The following is a 26,823-nucleotide window of genomic DNA, read 5'->3' as shown; positions in this document are numbered from 1 at the left end:
AGAAAAAAATAAGCAAAGGAAAAGAAAACTCACAATGAGGTATATTACAAATAATTTTATATATGTATATATGCATGCATGTGTGTGTATAAAATCATTAATTACAATGTGAATAGAACAAATTCAGTTAATAATAAAAGTTAACACTTACTAAACACTTTCTACAAACTAGTCACTATTCTAAAGGCTTTATATGTACTAAATATTTTACTTCTTCAAGCAAACCCATCATATAAGTACTATAATTATTCTTATTTCACAAAAGAGGGAACTGTGACCTAGATAATTTAAGTATATTTTCCCAAAGTCACAAAGCTGAATCCAGACAACACTTTATTGATCACCATTCTATTCTGTCTCCTTATTAACCGTTTAGACAATTACAGACTAGACAAAAGAACATCCATTGACAGCCACTTAGGTTGTTTCCATATCTCGGCTGAGATAAGGCTGCAATAAACATGGTAGTGTGGTATATTTATACAACGGAATACTGTACAGCCATGAGCTGCCATTTGCAACAACGTGGATGGACTTTGAGGACATTATACTAAGTGAGATAAGTCAAACAGAGGAAGACAGATACTGTATGATATCACTTATATGTGGAAACTAAAAAAAACTGAAATGATAAAAGCAGAGAGTAAAATAGGGATTACCAGAGGCTTGGGGGTGAGGGAATAGGAGAGATGTTGTTTAACGGTACGTACTTGCAACTAGTAGATAAGTAAGTAATGAAGACCTAATACACAGTACAGTGATTATAGACAACAAAACTGTATTATAAACATTAAACTTGCTAAGAGACTAGATTTTAATTGTTTCCAACAGTAGAAGAAATGATAATTATGTGATGCAATAGAGGCATCTATGAATGCTACTATGGCAATCATATTGCAATATATCAAATCAATGTATCAACGTATCATAGTAATGCCACTATGGTAATCACATTGCAATGTATCAAATCAATATGTTGTACACCTTAAACTTACACAATGTTGTATGTAAAATAAAACTCAATTAAAAAAAAACAAACTGCAAAGTGCTATTTAAAAGATATACACAAAACAAAATTACCTAGAATATATAAAAATAGGAGATGGAAGAAAATACACCTAGTAAATACTAACAGAAATCTGCTACAGCAGATTTAACAGACTCTAGTAGCTTTCAGTACCAAATTGATTAAAACCCAAATTTAATTCCCTGCATGGCTTGCCTCTTCTCTTTGTTATTAGCTCCATCAATTTGATTCGGACTCCTAGCCACCCTGTGTATAGCACAGCGGAACACTGCCTGGTCTTTTTGCACCATCCTCTCGCTTTCTGGTGCTGTATCAGACAATCCTCCCTAGCTATTCACAGGGTTTGCTCCACAGCTATTCAGCTGGTTTTCATGGCAAATTTTTTTCAGAAGTGGGTGGCCAGGTCCTTCTTCCTGGTCTGTCTTAGTTTGGAAGCTCTGCTGAAACCTGTTCACCATGGGTGACTCTGTTGGTACTTGAAATACTAGTGGCATGGCTTTCAGCATCACAGCAACATGCAGCCCCCGGAGTATAACAACTGACAGACAGGATGGTCTGGTTCCCTGACCAGGAAATGAACCCAGGACATGGCGGCACCAAATCTTACCTACTAGACAACCCCGGCTGGCTGCCTCTTCTCTAATACCGTTCTATTCCACACTTCCCATTGTTCACTCTAATTTAGTCATGTAGGCTTCTTTCCATTACTGGAACTTTCCTTTCAGGCTACCTTCCCCAGACCTTTGCAGTTACTTCCTGGAACACTATTTGCCCAGTAACTGACATGATTTGATCTATCAAGCCCTCTCAGGATTCTATTCCAAAGTCATCTCCTTAGAGAGGCTTGCCATCACACACTATCTCTTTACTCAGCTTCATTTTTCCTTATATCAGATGTCACTATCCAATACAAGAAAATAATTAGTTTTAATTTTCATTGTCTGTTTACCCCAGTAAATTATAAGTTAATGTAAATTAACCCTCCCTTTTTAAAAAGAATATTTTCATAAATATAGAAATAAAGGGAAATGTTTATAACAGCAAAAAGAACAATACACTAAGATGCTATTACGATTACTACTGGAAATATTTTTAAATAATGCTAATAATTAAAAGGATAAATTGGCAACCCACAATCACAGTGGGAGATTTTTACACATCTGTCTCAGAGACTGATAGATAAAGTAGTTAAAAATGAGTAAAGTAATAGAACAGTTGTACAAAAAATTAAGTAAAATGACTTATTAGATAAAGCCTTAAAATATTAGTGAGGCAATATAAGAGTTGAACAGGAAAATTTAAAAATTTGATTTTATATGTCTGTGTGTGAATAAATTGATTGATAGAAAAACAGTTTGATCCTATACCTGAAAAATAGAGGATGCACATTCTCTTCATGCTGGCAGAATAGGTCCCAAAGAATTTTCAAACAAAAAATCTAAACTGGGTCAATTTTATGCAAATTTCACTCTCTGATTACAGTTTAATAAAATTACTAACTAACAATAAAACAATATCTAAATCTCTGTCTCAATACACTTAAAAATTAAGAGCACACATTTTATATGCCCTCTAAGTCACAAATATATACCTCACTTTTGTGTGTGTGTGTGTGAGGAAGATCAGCCCTGTGCTAACATCTGCCAATCCTCCTCTTTTTGCTGAGGAAGACTGGCCCTGGGCTAACATCCATGCCCATCTTCCTCCACTTTATATGGGACACCGCCACATCATGGCCTGACAAGTGGTGTGTCCGAGTGCACTGGGATTCGAACCTGCGAACCCCAGGTCATAGCGGCGGAGCGTGCGCACTTAACCGCTGCGTCACCGGGCCAGCCCCCTTATACCTCACTATTTTTCTTCTAGGTGTCTCGCACTGCTGTTTAATCATTTTTCTACTTGTATTTCTGCCACATGTGTGATATAGCTTCCGGTACAGCAGAATTGTTACTTTTAACCAATATTGGTTGCTGTTCCATTTAAACGTTTTTCATACCAATTATGATATTTATGTGTTGGACACAGTCACAATTACAGATTAAAAGCCCAATATATGAATAAATGACACAATAATAAAAGATGTGATTTATTTTGGAGGAAAAAAAGATAGCAGGGAGGATCAAATTGCAGCATATCACCTTGAAGTAATACTTACAGTTTCTTGTGAAATCTCTTAAGTATGTTTATTTTCACACCCCTCAGGAAACTGTGCAGAATAAAGAGAACTGCATAAGGAATAAAAATGACACCTACATTTAATAGGAGCTTCTCTGTTAGTGCTGCCCTCTTAATACAAGAAGATAGATGAGGCACCGAGGTCTAACTTTGTTATTTTCTAATCGATATTTTCAGTTAGTAAAATGGAATTGAGGAATAAAAAGTAACTCTTAGGTTGAAGCTATTTCTCATCTTAGATCCTCTCTTGCCCTGTTAATTTGACATCAAAATAATCCACTAACTCTTTTTTTTTTTTTTTTTTTTTTTTGTGAGGAGATCAGCCCTAAGCTAACATCCGCCAATCCTCCTCTTTTTTTTTGCTGAGGAAGACGGCCCTGGGCTAACATCTGTGCCTATCTTCCTCCACTTTATATGGGACGCCGCCACAGCATGGCTTACTAAGCAGTGCGTCTGTGCGCGCCCGGGATCCGAACCAGCGAACCCTGGGCCACCGCAGCGGAGCGCGCGCACTTAACCGCTTGCGCCACCGGGCCGGCCCCAATCCACTAACTCTTTTTTTCTTCTCTCTTTTAAGGGCTTAGAAAATATCATGTACTATGATCTTTTATATAATAATTAAAAAATCATCTAAGCAGCATAATATTGAAATGAATATTATTTTGAAATCAATACCTGATGTAGATGAATACTGTAAAACAAGTTGTTTTCTTTATGGGTGGAGAGGCTAGCAACCATTATTTCAGCTTTCAGTAGAGAAAAAAGTGATAAAGGGGGATTTTTGATTGTTTAACCAATTACTAACCTTTCTGTAAAAGGGGTTTCCCCTCTGTTTTTAAGTCAATGCAAGTTTAGGAGTCCCATGGAAACACACACACGCACAATTTGCAGGCTTTTTCAGAGTCTATGATGCAATGAAGCTCATTCATCCATCCCAGATTAGAGCCCTTGCTATATGAGAGTCTCATGGCAATAAGATATGCTTCTGTTGTCTTAAAATTGTCTCAAAAATAATAAACAGTTGTTACTAGTTTTACCACTAATTCTTAGTAGTTAAAGTTTCCTAAAGAGAACTTTCAAATGATTAGAGCTATTTTGTGAACTTGGGTGGGGAATTTTCAAGTTGTGTAGAGTGAACTGCATTTCACAGTAAGAGGGTATATTGAAGGGTTCTATAGAAATGATGATAATAAGGAAAAAAATCAAGTGAATCATTAAGCTTGAATTCAACAATTGAATCCAGTCCCCCTATTGTATCCTTTATCTGCAGTGTAAAGTCTCATGTGTAATATAACCTTAGCAAGGTGTATTAGTAAGATTCAAGATATTGAACACTGATGTCTCAGTTTGGGGAAACAATCATCGGTTTCTTGATAGCTTTTTTTTTGGGACATATGGGAAGAAATGGAGAATTGAACCAATTTACTTGTGTGTGTGTGTGTGTGTGTGTGTGTGTGTGTAGTATTTTCCGGTGTATAGAAATGTATTTTTATTCACTTGCCTATTTTTAGGAACGCAGCATATTGCCTATAAAATGATTCTTTGGAACTCAAAGTAATTTTAAAATATATTTACATATAATGAGTCACTATTTTAGGATATATATTTTCTGTCTTGAAATTAGTGCTGGTGGAAAATTGTATCCATGGTTGCAATTTTAAAGTTACTTTGTATTTGGTATATCCTCTATTATCTGAGTTCAATGTTTTAATTGCTACAACAAAATTGATTATTACTATAATTACTCCATGACTCCAAATTGAAACTTGATGATTTGCATATTTTGTCTTTGGATATTATTGAAACTGACAATAAGGACTTATTTTTTATAGAATTAACTATCATGCAATACTTCAGCTGCTCTTTGTTTTTGATGGTTGAAATATCAATTTCTTCTGGACATCCTGATTGCCCTGAGAATGAGTGTTTTAATTTTTAGTTTTGGGTTTCTTTTTTTTAAATCTCATTAAAATTACTTCTGATTGATAAAAATCATGATTTTGGGAAAAAAATAAAGAGTAAAACTGGAAATCATGAGTGAGCTTTCAGTTGCTAAAGTAATTAAATGAAATAAAATGTTTATTATTCTACATAATATCCAGATGACACAGGGGGATTGAGTGAAATCTGACCTAACAGTAATAAAATGTGACTGAACAAAGCAGGTCATTATTCTGAAAGTGAAAATGTTTATTCCCTTGGTAAAAAAGATGGCATTTATAATTTTTCAGTCTCAAAAGACAACATCAGATTCAGCATACTAATTAAGAAAAATTAAATCAGCTCTGACTTTAATGGCAGTGAATATGCCTCGGTTGTTTCCTTACCATTATATACTGTAATAATACTATTATAAAAGTAGTAAATACTGTGCAACAAACATTGGAAAGTAAAAATTCCTAGACTTCTATTAGCATGACCCAGAGATAATCACTGTCAAAAATTTTTTAGTGTATTCTTTCTGAAATTTTCCATGCAGATCTAAAATATGCATAATTGTATTTTATAACTGATTGAAATCCTACTGCTTAATCTGGATATTATGTAAAAATGTAAAAACACTTTACATATAATTCTAAAACCAGATGCTTTTAATTAACAAAACATCTTGGAAGATGTTCTACATCTTTACTTATATCCCACTTTACATTTATTTTTACACCGACTAGCATGGCTTTATTATTATGTAATACATAGTTTTTGCTATTAGAAAAAAATCAGAGACCATTCATGTATATTTATCTTTACACATTTGTTTTTGATTAGAAAAGGTATAAATTCCTAACAGTGAGATTTCTAAGCAAGAGGATGTCACTAAGCAAGAGGATCTGTATGTTCAGATGTTCCTTGCTCTCACCATCCTCCCCTGCAAACTGCTGCATCCATTAATACTCCCAGCAATTGTATGAGTGTGTTTCTTTTCCCACATTCATCGGGTAGTAAGAAGATTCTTAATAATCCAATCTGACAGATACAAATTTTAATAGCATTTACGTTTTTTAAATTGCTTAATTATTAACGACATTGACAATTTTTATTGTTCAATATATTTTTAAATTCATTCATGCCTAAGTCTTGATAAACCTATTTGAAACATTCAAACCTTATAGCAGAAATATGAGAGTAGATAATTTAAGCTTTTTGAATATGTTTCTGATTCAAAATAACTTAGAAAATGCAAAAATCATAACAGAGAAAAAAATCACTGTTCATAATTCCAGAAACCAAATGTAGCTACCATTAAAATATGGTATATTTCCTAAGCCATTTCTCCCTACACACACCACGACGCCCTCTCGCTCTCTTTTTATCAACATACACTCACACCCACACACATAAATGATACAATACATTTCATAATGCAGAGACACGCTTACATTATGCATTTTTTTTAACTCCTGGCATTACAATTCTTCAAAAACTTATTTTTAATAAATTTATATTACACCCTCTGCTGCATGATAGTTTATTTCTTTATTGTTGGATAGTTAGCTGGTTCCCAATTATTTACACAATGTAAATAACAATGTCGTAAACATATTTGATCATATCTGAAGAAACCCATCTGCTTCTAGTGTTTTTGTTGTCCTTGTTAACATGTTAGATTTATTGTGCAATATTTTAGATTGTCCTGTGGGTATCACAGTAAGCTTACAGCCCTTTTTAGATAGGAGTGTGCCTCTCCTGCATAGTGGGATCTCTGATAAGGAAACTGGATATAGAATGGAGGGCAAGCTGATCTTAGACTGGAGGAAGACATTTTTGGGGAATCACTTTTTTGAACCTCTACTTCAAAAAATACAATAGTGCTTGAGGGAAAGGAGGACCTTACTTCCTGGAGGTAAGAGAAAAGCAAGAAAGTGAGACATCTCCGTAAGCTATAGACAAGTAGCTTTTACAAAATAAGAGAATAAAGATTTCTCTATTACTCTCCATTTATTTCCTTTTTGTTGTTCTCTAGAAAGTAAAATGCACCTAGATAGTTTTAGCGCACTCATGGGAAAATGAATGAAGGGTCATACAACAGGTTTTAGCCAAAGAAATAAGAGGCCAACGGTGCTCAGCCAAGACCAGAGTGGGACTGATTGTGGGTCTTAGTAAGACATCACAACATTGGGGATCAAAACCAGACTACATTTCCAGCTGCTCTGCCCTATGCAGGGTTTTCTTCCTTCCTCATATAGACCTGCTCCCAAGGATAGAACTACCATATGATCCAGCTATTCCACTGTTGGGTATTTATCCAAAGAACTTGAAAACACCAATTTGCAAAGGTACATGCACCCCTGTGTTCATTGCAGCGTTATTCACAATAGCCAAGACTTGGAAGCAACCTAAGTGCCCATCAAGGGACGAATGGATAAAGAAGATATGGTATATATACACAATGGAATACTACTCAGCCATAAGAAACGATGAAATCCAGGCATTTGTGACAACATGGATGGACATTGAGGGTATAATGCAAAGTGAAATAAGTCAGATGGAGAAGGTCAAATACCGTATGATTTCCTTCATTAAGTAGTAGATAATAACAACAATAAACAGACACATGGGGACAGAGATTGGATTGGTGGTTACCAGAGGGGAAGGGGGGAGGGAGGAGGGTGAAAGGGATGATTCGGTACATGTGTGTGGTGATGGGTTGTAATTAGTATTTTGGTGGTGAGCATGATGTAGTCCATGCAGAAATAGAAGTACAATGATGTACACCTGAAATTTTTACAATGTTGTAAACCAATGTTACTGCAATAAACAAAAAATTGAAAAAAAAAATGGGTTCTAAAAATGTCAATAATACTATGAATAACAGTTAATATTTATTGACTGCTTAACATTTTCTGGAAATGTAAGAATTTTACATATACGTATTCACTTAATTTTAATGACAAACCTATGAGGTCATCATGACCACTATTCTCATTTTACAGATACGTTAAGTGAGGCAAAGAAAGTTTCAATTAGTTACTTGTGGACACCATGCTGATCGCTGAGAGTGGGGTTTGAAACCAAGTGGTCTGACCAGAGACCACGCTCCTGACCACTCTGATAGACTAGCGCTCAGTATATGGAAAGCACAATCTTTTTTTTCAGAAAACAAACCATTAGCATTCATTTCCAAATGACTTTCTATAGAAATATTGTACCATTTTTGCTTTCTACCTGTGACGCATTAGACGGTCCCTATCTTTTTACCTCTTCAACATTGTATAGTATGCAGAGGTGTGCGATTTAATTTTCGTCAAATTTAGAGTTGAGAATTTTATAGTGGTTACATTTATATAGTTTTGACTGCTTAAGATTATGAACAATATTCCCATGTTTATTAATTATTTATAGTTCTTTGATGGGTTGCCTATTCTTTTCCTTTTCATTTTATATCCACTCATTTATGCAGAGGTTAACTTTTAAAAATTGATTTAAATGCAGCTTATCAAAACTTCTTACTGTTGTATTTAACTCATTTATACTTTACATGTCACTATTCAATTTTTTTCAATATGAAATGTATAGCTTTTAATTTTTTGGTAATGTTTTGCTTTCTAATTAGAAATAGAATATATACTTCTTAATGAAATTTGAAAAAAACAGAAAAATATAATTTAGTAAATAGAAAAAGGTATAAACATAACACAGCACCATCTACTCTAAAAATGTGGTATATTTTATTCTATGGATATCTCATATATAAATATATATGTATATTTATAAAATTTGTATTTTATACTATATAAAGTTTTATTTCTTACTTTTTTATTTACAATTATATTATCACTATATACTATATCCTATTTCTTAAGTAGTTTTGAAAATGTGATTTACAAAACTCTCTCTCTCTATATATATAGATAATGCTTTATTTAATATTTTTGCTATTTTGGACGTTAAGCTTATTTGTCATTTATGCAATCATAAATAATGCAATGCTGAATATTCTTGTCTACAATTATTTGAGGGCATTTATGCTAAGATTATTTCCATTGGATGAGTTATTAGAGTTATTAGATATGACTATGAATATTTCTAAAACTTTGTATACATATTGTCATATAGCTCTTCAGTTGTGTTTCTCAACACTTTTTCCAAGAATATATATGTATGGGGGATGATTGTGTGAGTGTTTAACAAAAAAAAATTTATTATTATAATTGATTTATTGATTTTTATAAGGCTGAAATTTTTTTAAAATATATATTCACTATTGGTATTATTTCTTTTCAAAATATCTGTTCATGTAGTCATATATTTAATTGAGATATTATTTATGTTATTGATCTGTAAGAAATATTTATGTATTAAGTCTATATTTATACTTAACATGTATCAGATAATATACCATATATTATATCATACTGTAATATATACTCACATTATTTCCAAAATCCTTGCTCATGAGGATCGACATTGTTTGGGTAGCTTCTTCTGTGCCCGACACTAGTGATCATTTAGTCAACTATACTAAATTAATTTCTGGTATAAAAGATATCAATGTGGACAAGTTGAATGGGTGATCCTCGGGGAATTATTTATTTCAGAGAAGAACCTGAAATTTTTACTCACTTTGCACTGAATAGTACCATGAAAATAAGATAATATAAAGTTGAAATAATTCTGTAAAAAACAAGAATTAATAACTATAATTCAGCTCCCTAAAGAGAAAATGTGATTTGGACCATTTTCTTGTTAATCTCTAGAGTTTCATAAATGAAATTAAAAGTAATTGTGTAAACTAAAAGTAAATTGAGAAAATAAGTATTTCTGATAATAACTCTTTATTTAATGCTTTCTAAACTCTTAAGACTGTTAATTCAAATTAGAATTCACTCTATTGAATTATTCATAGAATAGAAAAAAGTATCTGTTCACTCCAGTGAATATGGAAAATAAGATAATATTATGTTGATCTCATGATTGCAATGAATAAAAACGTGTCTCTATCCAGAGGAAAACATACATTTTTTCCTGAGGCTAATAGAAAGTTAATTATTTAACTAATATGAATAATATTAAAATTTCCTATATTAGCTATAACTAGTACTATTAAACACTGATATTTGGGATCATTGTCCATTATAGAATTCTATAAATTATTATCTGAGGTTGAAGAGGTAGTAAGATAGGGAGGTAAATTAAGGGAAATGTAAATGGAAAGTCAAAAGTACTACCCAGGCTCTCACATACGCAGCGTGCCTTTCAGTGTTTGGAGCAGTGAAAGGCATATTCAGAAAACAATGCCATGCACCCTTTGTAAAATCATGCATTTTACATTTTTTGACAGCTTTCCATTATTTCTCTGTCAATTAATCAGCTTGCTAGTCACCTAAGGAAGTCAGCGTCAGCTATAATTTTCAGTATTTATAGGTTCTCATCTACGATTAGCACTTTTATAAACACAATACAAGGTGAGTAGAACATATAGATTCTACTTGGTGTAAACATGTTCTCTTACTCAGCTATGGCACCCTAGAAAGATCACTGAACTTGTATTTGGGTTTGTGCTCTGACTTCTCCAATTACCAGAAGGATAAACAACTTTTCAGTTTCTGTATCTGTAAACTCAAATAATAGCCTGCTCATAGATTTATTGCGCAGATAAAATACAATCCTGTATGTAATCAATGTAATATGAAAATTTTACATTGTTGTTATTAAAAATAATAAATACAAGTAGAAAGATACATACAGAAATGAAGATAATTAAACCATAGAGCAAGAAATATTTATTTTTCAATGAGTAGATATAATTATGATATCCATGCTTTGAGCTACTTGTTGGGTGCAATAGAAGTAGGATGTTCAAAGACAGAGTTTACCATAGCTTTTGGAAAATTAACAAAGCCAGGATCAGTAAATTCTACATTAAGATTGGAAACAAAAAAGAAAGAAAGGCAGGAAAATGGTGACAAATTAAACAGCTGAAAAATGACTGAAGCAATGACTGAAGATGCTGGCATTTCCAGGATGGACAGGAGGGAAATTATCTTCACTCTCCTACTATTGTACATGGGAGGTTATTGGGAATACTTCAAAAAAGAAATGATATGGCAAACCACCAATGATAATAAAAGAAAATTAAAAATGAAAGAAAATGGGACCAAAAGAGTCATAAATTATGAGATTTAAAATCTGTTAAATGTATAACTGCCATTAAAACTTATCTCGTTATTTTAAGTAAGGCAAACACAACAATAAAATTGAATCATTAAATAAGTAAAGCTTCTCAAAAAGTTTACAGTGTAGTATGAAAAACCAAGAGAAAAAACAATATAAAGTCAACTGTGGAAAAAAAGAGTCAAGTACCTTGTTTGCATTATCAATAGACTTTTTAATTAGAGTTTTAATTAAAAAATAGATATTATCAGAGTAAACTCATCATCTGACATAAAGGTGTATACTTCTATTTTATTTAAAGAAGGTGCAAAATTGTTCGATTTTTGAAAATTTTGTCAAAAGGATAGATATATTTTGCCACATAGAGTCTATTGAAAACAAGAGTTTAAAAAAAAAAAAGGAAAAGAAACATAGCTTCTAGTACTTGTCTCCTGAGATCACTGACAAAATGCCGGCTGTCACCCTGGGTCATTTTGAAAGGCTGCATTCACAAGATCAAGGGAAGGTCTGTGGAAACAATGCCCCTCTTTTGGTTTTCTCAGTTAAAAAAAAAAAGATAGTGTGTCAGATTGCAGTCTTTGTAATGCCTTATTGTGATCTCTAGAGATTTAAATAAAATAAAATAAATATTTACGAAATTAGTTACTTGTTTTAAAGCCAAATTATACTTACTTTGTGGAATTTGTTGATACTTTATTCATTTAAGCCACAGATCATGTGCAAAATCACATTCATTACTGGAAATTTGCTTCAAAGTGTGCTCTATTTTAATCCTCCTTGAAAGACGTATAGTAGGAGCTACCCTTACTGGCCCTCAAGTTCGTAAACACAAGTACCAAACACAATATTCAAATGCTTAGAATTACCTTGAACTACATAAAAATACCTTTTATTATGAAAGAACAATACAATTCTTTTTCTGATAAGGACATATACATATCTTTATTATATATATATACATATACACACATATAGCAATGTATAAAGTTAAAGGTGATTGATGGTTATAATATCTTTTCTTATTGTGAAATTATTAGAACAAAAACAGTAGAATGCAACATGTAATTTAACTTAGCAAGTCTAAAATTGCTCCTGAAAATAGGTACAAACACAGAAACAGAAAAAAATATGTCAATCAAAACCTAAGAATTTTACAGTGAATCATGTATGGAGGCCAATAATAAGCTTTCTTTTTTATTTATTTTTAGTTTCCACAGTAACTATTTGAAGTAAACTGGGTTATTATCTGTTTCTGATTTAGAGAGCCATACTTCTAAAGCAATGGGACAAAGAGATGCTTCTTAATTACAGGTAATGTGGCAAAATACTTCTCATAAACCTATTTGCATGTAAATCCAAAGGAATACCGTCCAAATGAATCTACCATGTGTTCACATAACTTCTATCTCCATTTTGCGTGTGTGCGTGTACTAGCGGGGAGGGCAGTGGCTTTCTTTGCCAGTAGTTTTGTTCCTGCTACAAAAGATTTGATATTGATATTTCATAAGTAGAGATGCTTCTTTTTTTTGGGGAAAGGCTCATGTTTTTGAAAAGCGTTTGCAATATGAGTTAGAGTTGCATATATAGATGCTATAATAGATTAGTATGTTTTACCTCACTTTGCTTTTTCCATTTGGCAAGATACAAAGCAGATCAGAGAAGATCTCCTCTATTCATTTGTTTTCACCCAATTATTATCAAATACTCAGAAAAGATTACTTATTTTTTAAACAAAGGAGGAGTGGGGCAATGAATCTAGGAGGGTGGCTGGTGTATTTTCCGAGTTGTCACACTGTCTGGAAACTTATATTAGTTTCTATAAGATATACACATTAGGAGAAAATATAATCTATCTTAAAATATTATATTTTAAAAAGAGACAAAACATAATAATTGGGAAAATAACATTCACGGTGCCAGTTTGGGTCATTTTACTCACTCCTCTCAGCTTATATTAGTAGCTGGGGGCTGCTAATATCACCAACAATCTTTAAAAGTGTTCTTCTCAACAAAGCTATCACGATCTGGGGAATCTTTCAGTTTATTTCATTTTTAAGTCAAATTAATATAGTTCTTGATGATCAATAAAATGGTATCCAGTAAAAATAAAGAAAAAGATTTCCTTTCCATGATCAAATTCCTTCATCAAATTGTCCAAGCTTCCGAGCATAAAAATCAAAGCTCCAGATAATTTGGCGTATATTCATTTACTTTTCAATTTATTCAAGTATTCAAAAGCATTTGCTGAGTGGCTTCTCTGGGCTAAGCACTAGGCTAGGAACAGGAAACTGAGAGGTGAACATTCCAGACTGGCTCAGATCTCATCTAGTGAAACGGATTGTCACGCAAATAAAGTTAGAGTACAATGTTTTGTGGTTATAATAAAGGTTTGTGCAAGTTGCTATGAAGTATATATGGGAAGCAGCACTATTTCTGTGAGAGGGCTAGGAGGTGATAGTCAAAGGATTTATAGATGCAGCCTCAAATCCTTCCTAATAAGCAGTTGTCACCTGTCAGTTAGTCTCAAAGTTGAAGCATATTTACTATCCCTGCTCTGATGGTAAAAATTATATAGAGGCTAGAAGCAGAAACTGAGAATTAAGATGACAGTACTACAGTGTGAAAACTGGAAAACTGCCAGTAAATTTAATAATGAGGACGTGATCATCAATGTAAAAAACTGCAGAGATGTTAGATTTATACTGTAAGAGGGATATTGTAGATAGCTAAAACAAATACATAAACCTTACAAGTACACATTCTGTAGAATAGAGGCAAAATGGAGAATACAAAGGTTAAGAAGTGCAGGTTGTCAGAGTTCAATTCTAGGCCCACTGCCTTTCTTACTTCTACTTGGAATCTGTTAGTAATTTATTTATTTATTTTTGGTGAGGAAGATTCGCCCTCAGCTAACATCCATTGCCAATCTTCCTCCTTTTTTTCTTTTTTTTGCTTGAGAGAGATTAGCCCTGAGCTAACATCTGTGCCAATCCCCCTCTATTTTGTATGTGGGAGGCCTCCACAGCATGGTTGATGAACGGAATAAGTCCGTGTCTGGGATCTGAACCCGTGAAACCAGGCAGCCAAAGTTTAACCACTTGGCCATGGGGCTGACTCCAGTAATTTATTTTGAGATGAAAATATTTGTAAGTATTATTTACAGAAATGTATTGCTGCTGTACCACTGAAATTGAATTTAAGCTGTAAAAACCTAAACCATATTATTTTGAAGGAAAATATTTTATGAGAGATCATGCAATGGAACTAAAATCAGTCTTGAAGATAATCAGAGGTTAAAGATTTTGCATAACATATATCTATTCCATACTTAAACCATTATTGTTGTTGTGTTGAGAAAACATCTATTTGAACTGTGTTCAAGCACAAGGAACATTAACTAGAAGGAGATTACCTGACGCTTGAGGATTTATTTAGGAAGTTTTATAGATTTAGGTATTTATTTTAATTTAGATATTTTAATGGATATATTGTGCGTGTGAGTACAGTGGAGAATGAAGATCAAGGATAGTGTCCTAATATGAATGAAATTAGGAAAGATGAAGGGGAAATAAAGGACTTTTAACAAACTAAAATGGATAGATTAGATGATGATAGGAATACGAAATATGTTGTCAACTCCAATTATTTGTAATACGGGTATTTATAGAAAATGTTTTTTCTCTGCGTAGTTAGGCAACTCTCAGTGCCCTTTCCAAAGGTCAACAACTCCCAGGAAGATGGATTAAATATAGGCAGAACAATCTGGCATCCTTTATGTTTAAATTCCTGCTAACACTAAGATTCTCTCTGCCCTTTTCCTCCATTTCCACGTAGTTTTAGAACTTCTTTTTTAGAAAAGTGTTTGGCATAACTTATATGCAAAGAATATTTGCTTTTCCTATTATTTGGCAATAAGTTAAGTTATTTTATAAGAAATATTAGTTAGGAACAAAGCCCTTTTGGAAATGAAGAAAGCATTGAAGTATAAAGGGCATTTCTCACTTTGTAACTGGGCTCCGTTATATTTCTGTTGGAAAAGCACTAGTACAATAGCTAGATTAACCTTTTATAACATTTAGACTGGTATAAGCTACTACAAAGTTATCAACTGAACAAACAAAATAAGGCACTTTATCAGTCATGTTTGATTTCCATAGGTGCTCACCTACTAGATGGGCCCTACCATGGACTACTGGTCATGCTATTATCCTTTCTGATTTTTTAAAGTCCTTTGCTTATGGAATACATAACATTACATCACTTGCAAAAGTGGCCTACTTATTGAATGAAAGCTAAAGTGATATCTATTTTCTCTTCGTGCAAAGGCTTGCATTAAATAAAGTCATCATGAAAATTTAGTTAGTAGACAAACAAAATCCAGTACAATCTCATTCCATTTGTATATGCAGATTTAAAGTGGACAGAACATTTGTTGTGGGGGTACACATTGATATCTGAAAGAATGGGACAGGAAAGATATCTTTTACAGAGTACATGATGAATGATGATGCTGTGCTTTAAATGAGAAATGGCAAAGATCGTACTTAATTTACTCCAAGTAATCTTTTCAAAGAATTTTAAAATATCAAATACTAATTTATCCATTAAGAATATTATATTTCCTAATAGCAACTGGTTTGTTGAAAACAAATAAAAGCATAACTGTTATTTATTAATCATTTAAGATAATAGTGAAATTGATAATGAAGATATTAACTTAGATAATTATTCTGAATTCTAATTTCATGGTTATATATTTTAAAAACTGTCAGAAGCAAATTCTGCTGACATCTCTATGTCTTTCTCTTATATTTTTATAGTAAAATCATATTTTCAAACTCTAATTTTTAATCATACTTTCAAAGTAATTAAAAATTAACAATGACTGTATTTTTATGCCTCTGATTTCTCCCTATGAGGAAATAGTACAATATAAATTATTACGGTGTCATAATTTTACATGGACACACTTTAATTGTGAAAGTAATACACACTTAAGAGCAAAAAGGAATAAAATAAATGCATTCAAAATCCACTACCCAGAGATTGGGATTATTAATATCTCATGTTATATAACCTAATCAAACAGTTTTACACACCTAAAGTGAAAATTGAATCATTCAGCAGATTTCTGTAATATCCCTGCTCTTCCTGCATTTTTATAGTTTTTGATGTGTTCTATGTGCCATGATGTAGTTAATCAATGTTTTTAATGTTGGAAGTTTCAGTAAACTCTAAATCTGGATTTTTATAAACAACTTTGTGAGATGCACTCTTGTAGCTATATCTTTCCTTTCACTCTTTCAAAAGCCTTTGGGAGGGCCGGCCCCGTGGCTAGGCGGTGGGGTGCGTGCGCTCCGCTGCTGGCAGCCAGGGTTCAGATCCCAGGCACGCACTGACGCGCCACTTCTCCGGCCATGCTGAGGCGGCGTCCCACATACAGCAACTAGAAGGATGTGCAGCTACGACATACAACTATCTACTGGGGCTTTGGGGGGAAAAAATGAATAAATAAAAATCTTTAAAAAAAAAGAAAGCCTTTGGGAGAATGCCCAAATGGCCTTCAGAAAATTTCAAAAAAGCAGTTCATACAAGTGAATCATTTAAGCAGTTCATGTAAATGACTACTTCATCACATGCGTTAATTATTCTATTGAACATGATTTTGTTTTAGTTTGCTTTTGTTACGTTAAAAAGTGGATAATTTAAATATGCTTATTGGATTTCTAAAAAAATTTCTTGATTTGTCTGTGTTTCTATTGGCATATTCATCATTTTCTAATGACTTCGTAAGTGTCCTTTATGTATTTCAACATATGCTGACTTCTGCAAAATGTCTTATACTGAGCTATGTGAGATGCTCAATATTGAATTAATAAAATTTGCATTTTTTAAAGAATCAGTCATATAATTGACTGACTTAAATGTTACACGAAAACCATTGCTATGGATGGATTAAAATTAACCTGAAATAATCCAGCAATTATCCATACTATATAGGATATTATTTAGTCAAATAGCTGAACAAATTACAAAGTATAGATGCTGAGAATAGGAGATGCTTATGCCCTTGTGAAATAACTTTAAAATTAAAACTGACCATGTTTAAGAAGAAAAATAATAATATGCTAACAAAATATATTTATAAGAATAATTAATGAACAGTATATGATGGAAAGAAGTACAAACTGGTAGAATATAAAGTTTAGTGGCCTAGTATTTTGGGCAGGAAAAAATCTTTTTGTCATAGTGGACCATAACCTTGAAGTGTTTCAAGGAGTGACTGGTGATGAAAAAGCATGATATTCAATAGCATTAATGACTAATGTAATAGGAAATTGATTTCCTAACACCTTTCTCTTTGCATAGTGTCTTTCCCCTTAGATTGAAAGAGAATCAATATGTGAATATCTGAGTATATGAGAGGCAGCCAAGTGCAGAGAAAATGCTATTCAATTAGCAGTTAGAAGACCTGATTTCTTAACCTACTTGTGTGACAAATGAGTGGTACGACTTTGGGCAAGTCTTTTGGTCTTTCCAAGGTTTACCTTCCTCATCTACAAAAGAAAATGGTATCTAAGATACAAGACTAAATTTATGTAGTTCAATTTTGAAAGAAACTGAAATCAAAAAGTAGGTATTAAATGCATTGAATGTCCTTTGATGATGTTTCCCAAACTGTCTTCTACAGAAGCCTGTTTTCCTTTTTGTAATAACTGATGCTTTGAGAATGTTTAATATTTGCAGACATCGTTCTTATAGAATGCTCAGAAAACTCTAGAAGGTAGGTAGGTATGGCTGTTATTTCATTTTATATGTGAAGAAACTGGTCTAAAGGGAAGTTAAACAGTTTGCCCTGGTTTACGGTGCTAGGCAGTCTGACTCCATCACTTGTAACTTTAAGCCTTACCCACACTTTCTTAAATATGTATTTTTGCTCAAATAATCTTGGGAAACACAGGCTTCAACAGAGCAAAATCAGTTGAACATAAGACACTTCGAAATATTTATTTTGAATATCCAAGAGGGACATCATGTGCAGAGCTGCTCACATTTCTTTTGACTACAGAAGTCCCATGAAAAGTAATACTGAACATATCAAAGGCACTAAAGTTCTGCAAAACACTTTTGGAAAAATGCTGATTCTTGAGTCTTAGCAGTATTCCCTTGGATTTTTACTCGGGAAGCTCTGTATAGAAACCAATTCCTTAAGTATTTTGAAGAAGTAGTAGTTAAAAATGAAAAAAGTATCTATGGAATTTACTTCCCCATAAGATTAATTCCTGTTTTCCATTTTTCCCTTTTTTAGCCCATTTTAATACAAGAAATCTTACCAGTGTGTTAAAGATGTGTTTACCAAGGGAAAGCTGGTTTCAGAATGGGGATTGCTCTGGAAAGATATGGATATTTTTATACTAAGAGCATTCTTTCCCAGCAGTTTTGCTTAAGACATCTCTGCTGTGGAGAACATTGTTCATACCATCTCTCATTAGCTCTGAAATTCAGACACATGGATTGTTTGAAAAATATTTTCTATAATATATGATAAAAGAATATAAATAAACATAATTTATAGTATTATTCTGTGAACCTTTAAATATTTCATTTGTATTTATAAAATAAGCCAGCTATAATAAAACAAAACCCACAAATCTTCCAAATTAGATATTTCATCATATTTAATCATCTGAGATTTTCTAAATATCTCTTTGAATGAAAAAGATGTACCAAAAAAGTCATAAAATCAAAAACAGAATTTATACTTAAGGGCAGTGTCAATGATGGATATGGAATGGATTAATTAGTACTTTATATATTTCATATTGATTTTTCTCTTTCTCCTGGGACTGATAAAATATATTCAAGCTCATAATATACCCCAGAATTAGAATACAGGGAACAGCATAATACAGTTGATTCTCATTATTCACAGATTCCATACGTGCAAATTAGCCTACTCGCTAAAACGAATTGGAAACCTCACAAAAGCTATACTCACAGGAGCTTTTGCTATCATTCGCAACAGAGAAAAATTTGTGTCACTCAGTTTGCTTGTTCCCACTTCAGGTTGAATGAGATTGTGCTCTGCCTTCTTGTTTCAGCTTCCATAATGTAATAAAGTGCCCTTTCCATGGTGTATTTATTGTCACATTTTTTGCATTTTTGTGCCTTTTGTTGGTGATTTTGCTGTTTACAATGCCCCCAAGTGTAGTGCTGTAGTGCTGTCTAGTGTTCCTAAGTGCGGGAAGGCTGTGATGTGTCTTGTGGAGAACATACGTGTATTAGATAAACTTCAGTCAGGCATGAGTTACAGTGTTGTTGGCTGTGAGTTCAATATTACTGAATCAACAATGCTGTACTCCAGAAAAGGAAGACCGATAAAAAGAAGTGCAGGGAAAACACTGTTGTGAGGTTGAAAGCCAAAGAAATTTACAGTCATGTTACCCAGGATCAGGAAAATGTTCAACTCTTCCTGGCTAGTTCTGGCAGGATCCCATGTTTCCACAGGATATATGACATGGGAAACGTCAAACTTGCAAAAAGGCAGATTCTGCAGATCAGGAGGCTATGGAAGAACTTTTTAAAAACGTACTAAGTGTTAGACAGGAAAAGAGGTATGTTGAAGAGCAGATTTTCAATGCTGATGAGACTAGTTTGTTTAATAAGAACGTTACCAAAGGATTCTACATACTGCAAATGGCATTTCAGTTGTCAAAAATGTTGTGACCAGAGGCTCTCAAGAACCTGACCCTGTATTTTACTAGGAGCAACAGTTCAGTATTTGCTAATTCAGTGTTTGCTGCAACTTTATAGAACATAAATACTGTGAACAATGGGAATTGACTGTATTTTTAAGATTTTGTTTCCAGATACCCCCCTGGCTTACATCTAAAACTTATATAAGAAGTCGTCCTGCAAATAAAAGCTGAAGTACTTCTCCTTGAAGCGACAACATCACTGCTCTGGGGTCCTACTGAAACAAAAAGTGGCATCCAGTGTGGCGGGCAGATTGTCCGCATTCCAAAATGACCTCTTTATAGCCAGGACTGAGGAGCCACTTTGAGATCTCAAAGGAGACTAGAGAGAGAACCATTGGCATAAAAATCAGGATTCTTAAAGTAAAAGTGGGTGGGAATAAGATCCCCCCCATTCCCCTAAAGTAGATTCTTGGACGGGAAACTGCCAGAGCAAGAGAATATGACAGGATGGGTCTTGAGCATGAGAGAGATACTAGGAGAATGCAAAAAGAGTTAAGTTTATTCTATGCAAGTATCCAGTAAAGTTTTAATTATTCTCATCCATATGATACAATCACTCATTTTAGCGGGTACTACAACTTAGCAAGGCTTGTAAAATCTAGGAATATAGCAATAGAAAACATATGAGATTTTATGTTGTGGGTAGACTTTTATATTATAATCTAGTAGTATACATGTCAATTTTAAGAAACAGCAGCTGTTTGCAAAAGTAGATCTCTTATTTAGGAGAAAGAGGTATACAGATTTTAGGGACAGATATAGCTATAGATACAGCTATACAGAATTACAGATACTAGTATATACATATACTTAATATATAATTATATCATATATTATCTAACTATATATTTATCCATATAAATCATAGTAGATAGATTTTGTAGTTAGCTACAAATAGAGATGATTGAGCCCAAAGGTGCAGATGAGACTCTCCAAAGCAAAATGTATAAGGAATGGTGTCAGCAGCAGTAACTTGGAGAATGTCCACTTGCAGGGAGTTTGTAGAAGAAAATAAATTAACAAAATAGAAGATTGGTCAAAATGCCGTGAAGAATGTAAGGTAGAATATAATGATGTGACCACTGGGTCTGGATGTCATTATTGATGTGATTTTCACATCAACATAGGTAGCAGGCTGAAACAAGCTGTGTTATATTTAAGGCAGTCGGGGTGCACCACAAACATAAAGTTGAAGGAACATTATTTGGAACACTTGTGATAGGAAGGTGGGTGGAGGTATGATAGAAACAAGTGATCTAAGCAAAACTAACCTTTCACAGCCTACATACTTAAACTTTTTAAAAGAATTCCACAATGCTTAATAATTGGTAAGCACTCAACAGATTTCATTTATAGGAAATATTTTATTTAGAGTCTGTCAAAAAAACAACAACAACAACTATGTGACCTAGATAATATCAACACTCCTATTTACACAGGAAAAATCTGAGACAGTAATATTAAGTAAACTGAGTCAGGATACACAGTAAAGTCAGGGTGTGAATGCAGCCCAGTTCACATTCTCAGCATGAGCTTTACCCACTCTGCTATAATGCCTATTCATCTAAGTTGGGGAGCTGGTGTGTAAACCTCCCTCTCTAAAGAATTATTTATTTATTTATTTATTTATTTATTTATTTATTTATTTATTTATTTAAATAGACTTTATTTCTTAGAGTAGTCTTAGGTTCACAGCAAAATTGAGGGGAAAGTATGAAACTTCCCATATACTTTCTGTCCCCACACATGGACAGCCTCCCCAATTATCAACATCCCCCACCAAAGAGGTACATTTGAACCAACATTGGCACATCATTATCATCCAGAGTCCGCAGTTCACGTTAGGTTTCACCGGGTGTTAGATATTCTATGGATTTGGATAAATGTATAGTGGCATGTATCCACAATTATAGTATCATATAGAGTAGTTCCACTGCCCTAAAAATTCTCTGTGCTCTGCCTATTCTTCCTTCCCTCCCCTCTAACCCCTAGCAACCACTATCTATTTACTGTCTCCATAGTTTTGCCTTTTCCAGAATGTCACATAGGTGGAATCATACAGTATGTAGACTTTTTAGATTGGCTTATTTCACTTAGTAATATCCACTTAAGATTCCTCGATGTCTTTTCACAGCTTAAAACATTTCATTCTTTGGATGTACCACACTTTATTAATCCAGTCACCTACTGAAGGACATTTTGGTTGCTTCCAAGTCCTGGAAATTATGAAAAAAGGTGCTATAAATATCTGTGTGCTGTCTTTTGTGTAGATATAAGTTTGCAACTCCTGGAGGTAAAAATCAAGGTGTGTGATTGCTGGATTGAATGGTAAAATATGTTACATTTTGTGAGAAACCACCATCTAGTCTCCCAAAGTGGCTGTGCCATTTTGTATTCCAACTAGCAATGTAAGAGTGTTCCCGTTGCTGCAAATCTTCACCAGCATTTGGTGGTGTCAGTTTTTTGGATATTGGCCGTTCTTTAATAGATGTGTAGTAGTATCTCATGGTTTTAGCATGTATTCCCTGATGACATATAATGTGGGGCATCTTTTCATATGTTTCATCTGTATATCTTCTTTGGCCAGGTGTCTGTTAAGGTCTTTGGTCCATTTTTTAATCAGGTTTTTTTGTGTTCTTATTTTTGAGTTTTAAGATTTCTTTGTATATTTTGGATAACAACTATTTGTCAGGTATGTCTTTTGCAAATATTTTACTCCCAATCTGTGGCTTGTCTGTTCATTCTCTAGGTATTGTCCTTTGCAGAGCAGATGTTTTTAATTTTGATGAAGTCCAGCTTATCAAATCTTTCTTCCACAGATTATGCCTTTTATGTTTTATCTAAAGTCATCAACAAACTCAAGGTCATCTAAATTTTCTCTTAAGTTATCTGATAGGAGTTTTATAGTTTTGTAGTTTACATTTAGATCTGTGATCCATTTTGAATTAATTTTTTGTGAAAGGTGTAAGGTCTGTGTCTAGATTCTTTTTTTTTGTTTTTTTGTCTTTTGCATATAGATGTTCAGTTGTTCCAGCATCATTTGTTTAAAAGATTCGCTTTGCTCCATTGTGTTGTCTTTGCTCCTTTCTTACAGATCAGTTGGCTACATTTAGGTAGGTCTATTTCTGAGCTCTCTATTCTGTTCCATTAATTTATTTGTCTGTTATTTTTCCAATACCACATTCTGTTGATTGCTATAGGTTTATAGCATGTCTTGAAGTTATGTAGTGTCAGTCTTCTAACTTTGTTCTTTTCCTTTAGTATTGTGTTGGTTATTCTGGGTGTTTTGCCTCTTCTCATAACCTTAAGAGTTAGTTTGTTCATCTCCATAAAATAACTTGCTGGGATTTTGATTGAGATTGCACGGAATCAATAGATCAAGCTGGGAAAAACTGACATTGATAAAATTGAGTCTTCCTATCCAGGAACTATTATTGAATATCTCTCTATTTATCTCTTTGATTTATTTCAGCTGAGTTTTGTAGTTCTTCTCATATAGCTCTGATGCATATGTATATTTTTAGATTTATTCCTAAGTATTTTATTTTGGGGGTGCTAATGTAAATGGTATTGTGTTTTTAATTTCAAATTCCACTAGTTCATTGCTGGTAGATAGGAAAGCAATTGGCTTTTGTTTATTATTAACCTTGTATCTTGTGACCCTGATATAATAACTTATTTCTTCTGGAAGTTTTTTTATTTTTTGATTCTGTTGGATTTTTTTACATAGTCTATCATATCATCTGTGAACAGAGACAGTTTTATTCTTTCCTACCTAATCTATTATACACTTTACTGTCTTTTCTTGTCTTATTGCATTAGCTAGGACTTCTAGTACAATGTTGAAAAAGAGTGGTGAGAGGGGACATTCTTGCCTTGCACTGATCTTGGTGAGAAAACTTCTAGTTTCTCACCATTAATTATGATGTTAGCTATAAGTTTTTTGTAGACATTCTTTAACAGGTTGAGGAAGTTCCCCTCAATTTCTAAATAGTGAGAGTTTTTATCATGAATGGGTGTTGAATTTTGTCAAAAGCTTTTCTGTATCATGTGATTTTTCTTTTCCTTCTTTTTTTTTTATCTGCTGATGTGATAGATTACATTAATTGTATTTTGAATGTTTACCCAGCCATACCTGGAATAAGTCCCACTTTGTCATGCTGTATAATTCTTTTTATACATTGTTGGATTTGATTTGATAATACATTGTTGAGGATTTTTTTCATCTATGGTTATGAGATATTGATCTATAGTTTTCTTTTCTTGTAATGTTTTTATCTGGTTTTGGTATTAGAGTAATGCTGGCCTCATAGAATAAATTACAAAACAGTCCCTCTGCTTCTGTCTTCTGTAGGAGATTATAGAGAATTGGTACACTTTCTTCCTTAAATGTTTGGTAGACTTCACCAGTGAACCCATCTGGGCCTGGTGCTTTCTGTTTTGGTAGGTTATTAAATATTGATTCCGTTTATTTAACAGATATAGGCCTATTCAAATTTTCTCTTTCTTCTTATGTGAGTTTTGGCAAATTTTCACACTCCTCTTTATCCCTGATATTTTTTTTTGTCAGAAGTCACCTCTGTCTGAAAACAATATAGCTACTCCTACTTTCTTTTGATTAGTGTCGGCATTACATAGCTTTCTCCGTCTATTTACTTTTAATCTATATGTGTCATTATATTTAAAGTGGGTTTCTTGACGATAACATATAGATGGTCCTTGTTTCTTGATCGACTCTGAGAATCTCTGTCTTTTAATTAGTGCATTTAGACCATTGATATTCAAAGTGATTATTGATATAGTTGGATTAATATCTACCATATTTGTTACTGTTTTCCCTGTTGTTTGTTCCTATTTTTTCTTCCACTATTTTTCTGCCTTTTGAGGTTTTGTTTTTTTTTTTTTTTTTTTTTTTTTTTGTGAGGAGATCAGCCCTGAGCTAACATCCACCAATCCTCCTCTTTTTTTTTTTTTTTTTTGCTGAGGAAGACGGCCCTGGGCTAACATCTGTGCCCATCTTCCTCCACTTTATATGGGACGCCGCCACAGCATGGCTTACCAAGCGGTGCGTCGGTGCGCGCCTGGGATCCGAACCAGCGAACCCCGGGCCGCCGCAGCGGAGCGCGCGCACTTAACCGCTTGCGCCACCGGGCCGGCCCCATGCCTTTTGTGGTTTTAATTGAGCATTTTATATAATTCCATTTTCTCTCCTTTCTTAGCATATCACTTATTCTTCCTTTTTTCTCATTTTACTAATGAATAATTTATTTTTATGTTTTATAACTGGAATATTATTTGTTTGTGAATGTAAAATTTTATGACTTGCATATGTGAAAGATATACATAGTCACAAAAGCAATTCCCTTTTATTATGTTTTTCATTGTAAAACTCATTTTGACATGGTTACTTTTTCAAAAAATGTGTTTTTAAAGAACTTATTTTCTATTACATCAGAAATGCAAGCATTTATTTTAACGGTATCCTCCTTTAATTAAAAAATATTGAATGCCCACTACTATCAGTCTGACATCTTACCATCCTCATCCTAATGTTAATCCATCTGTTTTAAATCCATATGAACATCAAAGTATACATCCCATTTGATAATTGTAAACTAAACATTTCTAGGATAGGAAACTTTGTACTAGTTCACATTTTATGAAACCACACTGTACAAAATAAAGTTGTTAGAAGTCAGAAAAATTAGGAGTATTTTGTACATCTGTATGAGTACCTTACACATTTTTACTACAATAGTAAACATTGCTCAAATATGATTGAGATCTTTTCAACTTGTTAATGCCTTCTTTACTCATTCAGGTTTCCCATCTCTGATATCTAACATCCCTTGAATATATAGGCAATGGAGTGGATTTTCATCATATCAATTTAGCTAAACTGGAATAACTTTTCCCAGAATTCCCTTCCTTTTGTTTCCAATTATGGTGAGCTACAAGAGTTTTTTTTTTTTTTTTTTTGTATAAGAAATAGAAGGCAGAAAAGAAACAGGTAGGAATTCATTTTTACACAGAGGTCTTTGATGCAGGGCCCATGGTTACCACTGCTCTCACACGTTGTTGCCTATCAGCTTTCTCACTTTGTTGGTGCAGGGCAGCAGCCAGGACTGCAGTTCTTCCCAGGTCTGGCCAGTCCTCCTTCTTCAGCCTCACTGACATCTTGGTCAGGTGCCTATTCAACTCAGAATCAAATGGCACAAACCCTTCACACAGATGACCGTCATCATTAGTGTTTGGAGTTTGGAGGTTGTGGGATACTGACATCACTGTCCATTGTGGTAGATTTTAACTCACACTTGCAGATTCCCACTTTTCCTCACTTATCCTACCTCATGTCCATTTTTCCTTCCAGACCACCTTATCTTGTGGTTTTATGTCATCTCCTAGTGGTTAAGCTTCTCTGCTCAAACCTGACTGAAACAGGTAGATCCAAATGTGGGCCATATTTTCTGCTTCTGGCCATATCTCTGTCTCAACATTTATCAAATTGTCTTGCACTTGCTTGTTTGTCACTCCCACTGCATTGAGAGTAATGTGAGGCAGAGATTTTATTTTATTTATCTATCATTTTATTTTAATAAAGTTCTATGCATTATGCATTAAAAATACTTAATATATGCATGCTAAATTGAATGAGGCCCTTTACAAATTTGTGTTTACTTAAACATTTCGAAGAATTTATATTTTAAAGTAAAGTACTTCAAGGAAGTCTAATGTTATGGTTTTAACCTC

The 26,823-nt window shown here is 33.5% G+C and overlaps 1 pseudogene; it reads right to left on the bottom strand.

The window, feature by feature from the left end:
- The window catches only part of LOC131401025 (ubiquitin-like modifier-activating enzyme 5), a 36,473-nt pseudogene extending 10,118 nt beyond the window's left edge, over positions 1 to 26,355 (bottom strand).
- Between the last annotated feature and the right edge of the window lie 468 nt (positions 26,356 to 26,823).

Source organism: Diceros bicornis, chromosome 4 (assembly GCF_020826845.1).
Source record: "Diceros bicornis minor isolate mBicDic1 chromosome 4, mDicBic1.mat.cur, whole genome shotgun sequence".
In the NCBI taxonomy this organism is placed as follows: domain Eukaryota; kingdom Metazoa; phylum Chordata; class Mammalia; order Perissodactyla; family Rhinocerotidae; genus Diceros; species Diceros bicornis.
The sequence above is the reverse complement of the archived record's forward strand: the minus strand, read 5'-3'. Positions and strand labels throughout refer to the sequence as shown.